Below are 9,296 nucleotides of genomic sequence, written 5' to 3' on the forward strand. Positions count from 1 at the left end.
AACCTTTATATTTCCCCAAATGCTTCCACACTGCTGCTCTCTCACAGCTGCTCCAGGGCCTCTTGGGTTGAGGAGTCATTCTCTTCTAACCTGATCACAGCTGCTCCAGGGCCTCTTGGGTTGAGGAGTCATTCTCTTCTAACCTGATCACAGCTGCTCCAGGGCCTCTTGGGTTGAGGAGTCATTCTCTTCTAACCTGATCACAGCTGCTCCAGGGCCTCTTGGGTTGAGGAGTCATTCTCTTCTAACCTAATCACAGCTGCTCCAGGGCCTCTTGGGTTGAGGAGTCATTCTCTTCTAACCTGATCACAGCTGCTCCAGGGCCTCTTGGGTTGAGGAGTCATTCTCTTCTAACCTAATCACAGCTGCTCCAGGGCCTCTTGGGTTGAGGAGTCGTTCTCTTCTAACCTGATCACAGCTGCTCCAGGGCCTCTTGGGTTGAGGAGTCATTCTCTTCTAACCTGATCACAAAAAAAAGACAAGATTCAAACAAATAAACATGATGGTCCAACATAATAGGGGGGAGGGGGTATAGGGAAGGTAGGGGAGAGGAGGGGGTATAGGGAAGGTAGGGTACAGGGGGGGTATAGGGAAGGTAGGGGAGAGGAGGGGGTATAGGGAAGGTAGGGGAGAGGAGGGGGTATAGGGAATGTAAGGGAGAGGAGGGGGGGTATAGGGAAGGTAGGGGAGAGGAGGGGGTATAGGGAAGATAGGGGAGAGGAGTGGGTATAGGGAAGTTAGGGGAGAGGAGGGGGTATAGGGAAGGTAGGGAGAGGAGTGAGTATAGGGAAGGTAGGGAAGGAGGGGGGTATAGGGAAGGTAGGGGAGAGGAGGGGGTATAGGGAAGGTAGGGGAGAGGAGGGGGGTATAGGGAAAGTAGGGGAGAGGAGGGGGTATTGGGAAGGTAGGGGAGAGGAGGGGGTATAGGGAAGGTAGGGGAGAGGAGGGGGGTATAGGGAAGGTAGGGGAGAGGAGGGTATAGGGAAGGTAGGGGAGAGGAGGGGGTATTGGGAAGGTAGGGAGAGGAGGGGAGTATAGGGAATATAGGGGAGAGGAGGGGAGTATAGGGAATATAGGGGAGAGGAGGGGGTATAGGGAAGGTAGGGGAGAGGAGGGGAGTATAGGGAATATAGGGGAGAAGAGGGGGTATAGGGAAGGTAGGGGAGAGGAGGGGGTATGGGAAGGTAGGGGAGAGGGGGGGTATAGGGAAGGTAGGGGAGAGGGGGGGTATAGGGAAGGTAGGGGAGAGGAGGGGTATGTATGGGAAGGAGGGGGAGAGGAGGGGGTTTATAGGAAGGTAGGGGAGAGGAGGGGGGTATAGGGAAGGTAGGGGAGAGGAGGGGGTATAGGGAAGGTAGGGGAGAGGACGGGGGTAATGGTATATTGAAGGTAGGGGAGAGGCGGGGGTATAGGGAAGGTAGGGGAGGAGGAGGGGGGTATAGGGAAGGTAGGGGAGAGGAGGGGGTATAGGGAAGGTAGGGGAGGAGGAGGGGGTATATTGGAGGTAGGGGAGAGGAGGGGTGTATAGGGAAGTAGGGGAGAGGAGGGGGGGTTATAGGGAAGGTAGGGGAGAGGAGGGGGTATTGGGAAGGTAGGGGAGAGGAGGGGAGTATAGGGAATATAGGGGAGAGGAGGGGAGTAAGGGGAATATAGGGGGAGGAGGGGGTATAGGGAAGGTAGGGGAGAGGAGGGGAGTATAGGGAATATAGGGGAGAGGAGGGGAGTATAAGGAATATAGGGGAGAGGAGGGGGTATAGGGAAGGTAGGGGAGAGGAGGGGGTGTAGGGAAGGTAGGGGAGAGGAGGGGGTATAGGGAAGGTAGGGTAGAGGAGGGGGTATAGGGAAGATAGGGGAGAGGAGGGGGGTATAGGGAAGGTAGGGGAGAGTAGGGGGTATAGGGAAGGTAGGGGAGAGGAGGGGGTATAGGGAAGGTAGAGGAGAGGAGGGGGTATAGGGAAGGTAGAGGAGAGGAGGGGTTATTGGGAAGGTAGGTGAGAGGAGGGGGGTATAGGGAAGGTAGGGGAGAGGAGGGGGGTATAGGGAAGGTAGGGGAGAGGAAGGGGTATAGGAAGGTAGGGGAGAGGAGGGGGTATATTGAAGGTAGGGGAGAGGAGGGGGGTATAGGGAAGGTAGGGGAGAGGAGGGGGTATAGGGAAGGTAGGGGAGAGGAGGGGGGTATAGGGAAGGTAGGGGAGAGGAGGGGGTATAGGGAAGATAGGGGAGAGGAGGGGGGTATAGGGAAGGTAGGGGAGAGGAGGGGAGTATAGGGAATATAGGGGAGAGGAGGGGGTATAGGGAAGGTAGGGGAGAGGAGGGGGTATAGGGAAGGTAGGGGAGAGGAGGGGGTATAGGGAAGGTAGGGGAGAGGAGGGGGGACTTCCTCCATGTCAGGTAAGCAGCCTCCAAGTCTACCCTCACCAAGTGACCAGACTGAGTGAGTTCTGAACATCCCTCTCTGTCCTCTGATGCTGCGTCCAAGTCTTCTTTGGTCTTTCTGGTGTCTCTGTCTTGACTCTTCAGTGAGTTTTTTCAGTTCTTTCCCAGGCTGCCTGAAAAACACAAAATGATGGCACATATATAATACATAAGAGTTATAAACTATCAAAATAAAGAGAGTTCCAGACTCCATATATAAACTCCCAGTAATTTATTGGGTATTTACCAACTTTTCAGCATCACTGTGCCTTCTTCAGGGTGATGTCATCAATACTTGAACCAGGTTATGTAGACGAACAGTGCAATTAGTGCAACCAATGACAATAGAGAGGGGTGTGTCATAATGATTAAGTTAATTACAATGAATTAATGAAACTGTTAAAAAACAATAGTTTATGGCATATTAAATATTACAAAATAGTAGGGTATATTATATATATCCGGCTCTCAATGTAATCTGATCCATTATAATCTAGGATCAGGTCCCCCCTCTCCATGTAATCTGATTCATTATGATCTAGGATCAGGTCCCCCCTCTCCATGTAATCTGATCCATTATGATCTAGGATCAGGTCCCTCCTCTCCATGTAATCTGATTAATTATGATCTTGGATCAGGTCCCCCCCTCTCCATGTACTCTGATTCATTATGATCTAGGATCAGGTCCCCCCTCTCCATGTAATCTGATTCATTATGATATAGGATCAGGTCCCCCCTCTCCATGTATTCTAATTCATTATGATCTAGGATCAGGTCCCCCCTCCTCTCCATGTAATCTGATTCATTATGATTTAGGATCAGGTCCTCCCTCTCCATATAATCTGATTCATTATGATCTAGGATCAGGTCCCCCCCTCTCCATGTAATCTGATTCATTATGATATAGGATCAGGCCCCCTCCTCTCCATGTAATCTGATTCATTATGATCTAGGATCAGGTCCCTCCTCTCCATATAATCGGATTCATTATGATCTAGGATCAGGTCCCCCCCTCTCCATATAATCTGATTCATTATGATCTAGGATCAGGTCCCCCCACTCCATGTAATCTGATTCATTATAATCTAGGATCTACTCCCCCTCTCCATGTAATCTTATTCTTATGATATAGGATCAGGTCCCCCCTCTCCATGTAATCTGATTCATTAGGATCAGGTTCCCCTCTCCATGTAATCTGATTCATTATAATCTAGGATCAGGTCCCCCCTCTCCATGTAATCTGATTCATTATGATCTAGGAACAGGCCCCCCCCCTCCATGTAATCTGATTCATTATAATCTAGGATCAGGTCCCCCCCTCTCCATGTAATCTGATTCAATATGATCTAGGATCAGGTCCCCCCCTCTCCATGTAATCTGATTCATTATAATCTAGGATCAGGTCCCCCCTCTCCATGTAATCTGATTCATTATGATATAGGATCAGGTCCACCCTCTCCATGTAATCTAATTCATTATGATCTAGGATCAGGTCCCCCCTCCTCTCCATGTAATCTGATTCATTATGATTTAGGATCAGGTCCTCCCTCTCCATATAATCTGATTCATTATGATCTAGGATCAGGTCCCCCTCTCCATGTAATCTGATTCATTATGATATAGGATCAGGCCCCCTCCTCTCCATGTAATCTCATTCATTATGATCTAGGATCAGGTCCCTCCTCTCCATATAATCGGATTCATTATGATCTAGGATCAGGTCCCCCCCCTCTCCATATAATCTGATTCATTATGATCTAGGATCAGGTCCCCCCACTCCATGTAATCTGATTCATTATAATCTAGGATCAGCTCCCCCTCTCCATGTAATCTTATTCTTATGATATAGGATCAGGTCCCCCCTCTCCATGTAATCTGATTCATTAGGATCAGGTCCCCCTCTCCATGTAATCTGATTCATTATAATCTAGGATCAGGTCCCCCCCTCTCCATGTAATCTGATTCATTATGATCTAGGAACAGGGCCCCCCCCCTCCATGTAATCTGATTCATTATAATCTAGGATCAGGTCCCCCCCTCTCCATGTAATCTGATTCAATATGATCTAGGATCAGGTCCCCCCCTCTCCATGTAATCTGATTCATTATAATCTAGGATCAGGTCCCCCCTCTCCATGTAATCTGATTCATTATGATATAGGATCTTTTTATTTTTATTTATTTCACCTTTATTTAACCAGGTGGCCAGTTGAGAACAAGTTCTCATTTACAACTGCGACCTGGCCAAGATAAAGCAAAGTATTGCGACAGAAACAACAACACAGTGTTACATGGAACAAACAAGCGTACAGTCAACACAAAAGAAAGTCTATATACAGTGTGTGCAAATGGCGTGAGGAGGTATGGCAATAAATAGGCCGTAGTAGCAAAGTAATCACAATTTAGCAGATTAACACTGGAGTGATAGATGAGCAGATGATGATGTGTAAGTAGAGATACTGGTGTGCAAAAAAGCAGCACAGTAAATAAAAACAATATGGGGATGAGATAGGTAGATTGGATTGGCTATTTACAGATGGACTATGTACAGCTGCAGAGATCGGTTAGCTGCTCAGATAGCTGATGTTTAAAGTTAGTGAGGGAAATAGAAGTCTCCGGCTTCAGCGATTTTTGCAATTCGTTCCAGTCATTGGCAGCAGAGAACTGGAAGGAAAGGCAGCCAAAGGAGGTGTTGGCTTTGGGGATGACCAGTGAGATATACCTGCTGGAGCGCGTGCTACGAGTGGGTGTTGTTATCGTGACCAGTGAGCTGAGATAAGGCGGAGCTTTTCCTAGCATAGACTTGTAGATGACCTGGAGCCAGTGGGTCTGGCGACGAATATGTAGCGAGGTCCAGCCAACTAAAATGACCTGGGTTGCAATCATGAAAAAAAACTACCCGGCCTTCATGGTTTGACATTGAGAACATTGGGAGAGATGAGAGCTGACGTTTTAGTAAATGTGCAGATTACGTATCTCAGTCACAGACAAGAAGCTCAATTAAGACATTATCTTCACCACTGGGACTGGGAACAACAGGACCACAGGCCAAATAATACAGCTCAACACTTCCACAGTGAGTAGAATCAGGCTTCTGAACACAGAAAACTTGCAGAATTATTAATGATGAATTGTATTAGACGTTATTAGACATTTCTGTTGTTGAGGAGGATGGGAGACCCACAGTATAGGTGCGTAACGCACAGAGACGTGAAAAATGTGTTTCAAAAATTGTCAAGAGTAATTATTTTAACCTAAAACATTTAATAAAAACACTTATAGTACAATATTATGGGGAATAGGAATGAGAGGGCTACTTACACCATTTTGGGAAGGGATCACAGCAGTGATTGAATGAGGGTATGAGGCATGAGTTGAGGTGTTCAGAGGCTTGACCAGTGCAGGACAGGATTTGACTGGGAAGACAATAACACAAAAACACTACACAGTGAGACAAAAGAGCTAAGAATGAGTTAGTCCAAGCAAGGAGTCAAATCATAGATGTGTAATAATGTGATTGTGTTTGTGATTGACTCTACATAAAGTAATGAGAGAAAATTGACAGGGGTTCCCTCACCGTGCTTGGAGAGGAAACATTCAATGTGCCAGTGGATGAGTGGGACACATGAGACGTGGCTTCCAGTTCATATGAGGAGGTAGTTGACAATGGTAGTGGAGTGGTCATCGCTTGTTAAACCATGGAACAGGAGGGGACTCAGCTGGAAATACAAATAGCAGATACGTTCCCTTGAAGCTGAGCCATCGTAGGTTTGAACAACAAGTTTGTCCATGAAGATAAACACAGAATTCACATCTCGCCCACTTGGCAAATCAAAGTAGCCCAAGAAACTTTTTCTGAATAAAGCCCTGATCATCCACATACAGTACCTGACGATAACTGAGAACGGCAAGCAGACTGGTGGCAACCATAGGTCCCAGAGTGGGGGGGGGAATTTTTTTTGCCCTGGGGCCCGAGTTTGTCCTTATCTGTTGACCTAACCAGGAAACTCTGGACCCTATAAGGTATGACAGTGATGAATCAGTTGTAAAAGGTTTTGTAAGGGCTCTGATGAACTAGTTTAACTAAATCAGTGCACATGGTTTTAATAACTTTTAGGGCTCGCGGACCGCTAGCGAAACACCTACGACAACATCCGGTGAAATGCAGAGCGCCAAATTCAAATAGAAATATATTAAACATTCATGAAAATACAAGTGTCATACAACATTTAAAAGCTTAGAATCTTGGCAATCGAACTGCGTTGTCAGATTTCAAGAGGCTTTACGGTGTGAAAGCATAGCTTTCGATTATCTGAGGACAGCACCCCACAACAACATATTTTCAAAACAAGCAGAGGCGTCACAGAATCCCAAATAGCGATAAAATAAATCACTTACCTTGGAAGATCTTCCTCTGTTTGCAATCCCAAGGGTCCCAGCTACACAATGAATGGTCGTTTTGTTCGATAAAGTCCTTCTTTATATCCCAAAATAGTCTGTTTAGCAGGCACCATGACTTCAGAAATCCACTCCTTCAACATGCAGACAAAGAAGTTCTAAAAGCTACCAGTAAATTTCGACCAAACAAGTCAAATAACGTGTCTATATCATCCTCAGGTGTCTAAAATGTAAATAAACTATAATATTTCATACGGAAAGTACTGTGTTCAATAGGAATGCCAAATTCCCAAGTGTGCACCCCTCTCCATCGTGCGCAACAAACACTGATGTGACTCAAGCAGTCAGCTCACTGAAAGTGTAAATATTTATTATTTTTTCAAAATAGAAGCCTCAAAACCTTGAATAAATAATGTTGACATCTAGTGGAAGCTATTATGAACAGCAAAGATCCTCAGTCTTCAATAAACAGAGGCAAGAAGCTCAAGGAATGGTCAGACAGGCTACTTCCTGTAAGGAATCTTCTCAGGTTTTTGCCTGCCATATGAGTTCTGTTATACTCACAGACACCATTCAAACAGTTTTAGAAACTTTAGGGAGTTTTCTATCCAAAGCCAATAATTATATGCATATTCTAGTTTCTGGGCAGTAGTAATAACCAGATTAAATCGGGTACGTTTTTTATCCGGCCGTGTAAATACTGCCCCCTACCCCCAACAGGTTAACACTGTCAATGCTTAACACTGTCAATGCTTATTTACAAGTCTTCTCCATCTCATACATTGCTTATCATATCCTGCCCCATGTTACATAATCAACCAGACAGTTGTCTGCTGTCTGGTTGCTTACATTGCTAAATCATTAAGCTTCAACTTTTCCGACACACACACATTAGTTCATTCATCTTATAATCACTCGGTTATACCTTTTCAGGGTGAAATCATTTAGTCAAACCTTTAATTATATATTCCATTACATCCACCCTATGGCTAAATATTTCACATACACTATAAACATCTATTTTTATTGGATTCAGAAATGTCACACAAAATCAAACTAGATCAAAGAAAACGAATACATGTATTTTCATTACATACTTATCAATGACTGTTCTAAGCCTATGTCCAGTCATAACTCTTCGGATTAGGATTTTTGCTATGACCTTCATTTAGAGAAACAGTCTTCCTAAACATTAAAGATGGTCTCGTCAAACATGGGCTCCTCGTAATTGAATGAATCCTCCACCAGGCTCGGCGGTAGGTATTTGTCATCCCACTGGTCTGAACTTGGAATCGGTCCGTATCTCACCATCTGCTCCGTCATCGATCTCTCCAGAGCCCTGGAAATGAGACCTCTCGCACAAGGGACCAAACAACAACCACATAATATCAACACAGTCATACAGGTGAAATCAGCCCACAACACAGTGATTACAACCTTTTTTCCATTTTCCGAACGTACTATCAAACCATCTCGTGAGTGCCGTGTCCACCCCGGAATTTTCTGCTAACTCCTGAGCTAAATTGTTTAGACCGGCCAGGGCCTTGGTCACTGATCCATCTGGAGGTGTGTTCTCAGGGATGAAAGTACAGCATTCAGATCCGAACATCACACACACACCACCCTTTTCAGCCAGAAGCATATCCAAAGCTATTCTATTCTGCAATACCATCAAAGTGGTCGCAGCTGTCTGTTCTGCTAACCCTTGAATTGCCTCTCTGGTATAGTTGATGAAACGCTGTTGGTTATAATAAATGTAATTTAGCCAATCCACATTTTTATTGAGAGTCGACCACCAAAAAAGACTGATTCCAATCCAGCCCATATCTGATTCCTAGCTTTAAACTCATCAGGCACCCCCCTTGGAACCCCAATGCTATCAATGTAAATTCTATCATCAAAGGACCCTGACAGAGCACTCCTCCCCTCTCTTTCACCTGGCACTAGGTCTTTGTGTTGTATAAGGGTGAAGGGCATGCCTAACTGTACCAATGCACAAATACCAGTCCAATTTGCAGGTAGGTTTGGCCACAGCTTCATACCTCCACACAACCACCAGACATCCGATCTCGGCCTTTTTATCTTACTAAAGTCCTCGGAACTCAACCACCCAGTCAGGTCCCTCATTGTCTCGTCAGTTGTAACATTCTCTGTCCTATTGCATGTTCTTACTTCCCCTACAATCCATCTGTGTGTTTTGTGTCGAGCCACACAATAATAGTCTCCTCCTGCGACTGTGAAAGGGGGAAGTCTGGATCTAATGGGCACATAGGATACAGATAATGCAGATCAGTGCAACTGTCTGGCTTCCTTGCCTTCATGAACAGCTTTACCATACAGGCCATTCCCTTGGTAAATTAATTCCATCGAGTAGAAAGGGGATGGTTGTCAACTGAAGTTTGGCTGTTGCGCAGGCATAACCTTCTTCTTTAGCTACTGATCTAGCTGTATACTGAATCCATTCCAGCCATAGGTTGGAATCCC

The 9,296-nt window shown here is 45.6% G+C and overlaps 1 long non-coding RNA gene across 1 annotated transcript; it reads right to left on the minus strand.

Moving 5' to 3' along the window:
* Positions 1 to 421: 421 nt before the first annotated feature.
* Positions 422 to 2,703, minus strand: LOC115181942 (uncharacterized). The gene is made up of 3 exons (XR_003873567.1): positions 2,663 to 2,703; positions 2,427 to 2,549; positions 422 to 461 (listed from the first exon to the last, which is right to left on the minus strand). It is a non-coding gene; the product is annotated as an uncharacterized LOC115181942 (long non-coding RNA).
* Between the last annotated feature and the right edge of the window lie 6,593 nt (positions 2,704 to 9,296).

The sequence above is a fragment of the Salmo trutta genome, unplaced genomic scaffold (assembly GCF_901001165.1).
Source record: "Salmo trutta unplaced genomic scaffold, fSalTru1.1, whole genome shotgun sequence".
Classification (NCBI taxonomy): Eukaryota; Metazoa; Chordata; class Actinopteri; order Salmoniformes; family Salmonidae; genus Salmo; species Salmo trutta.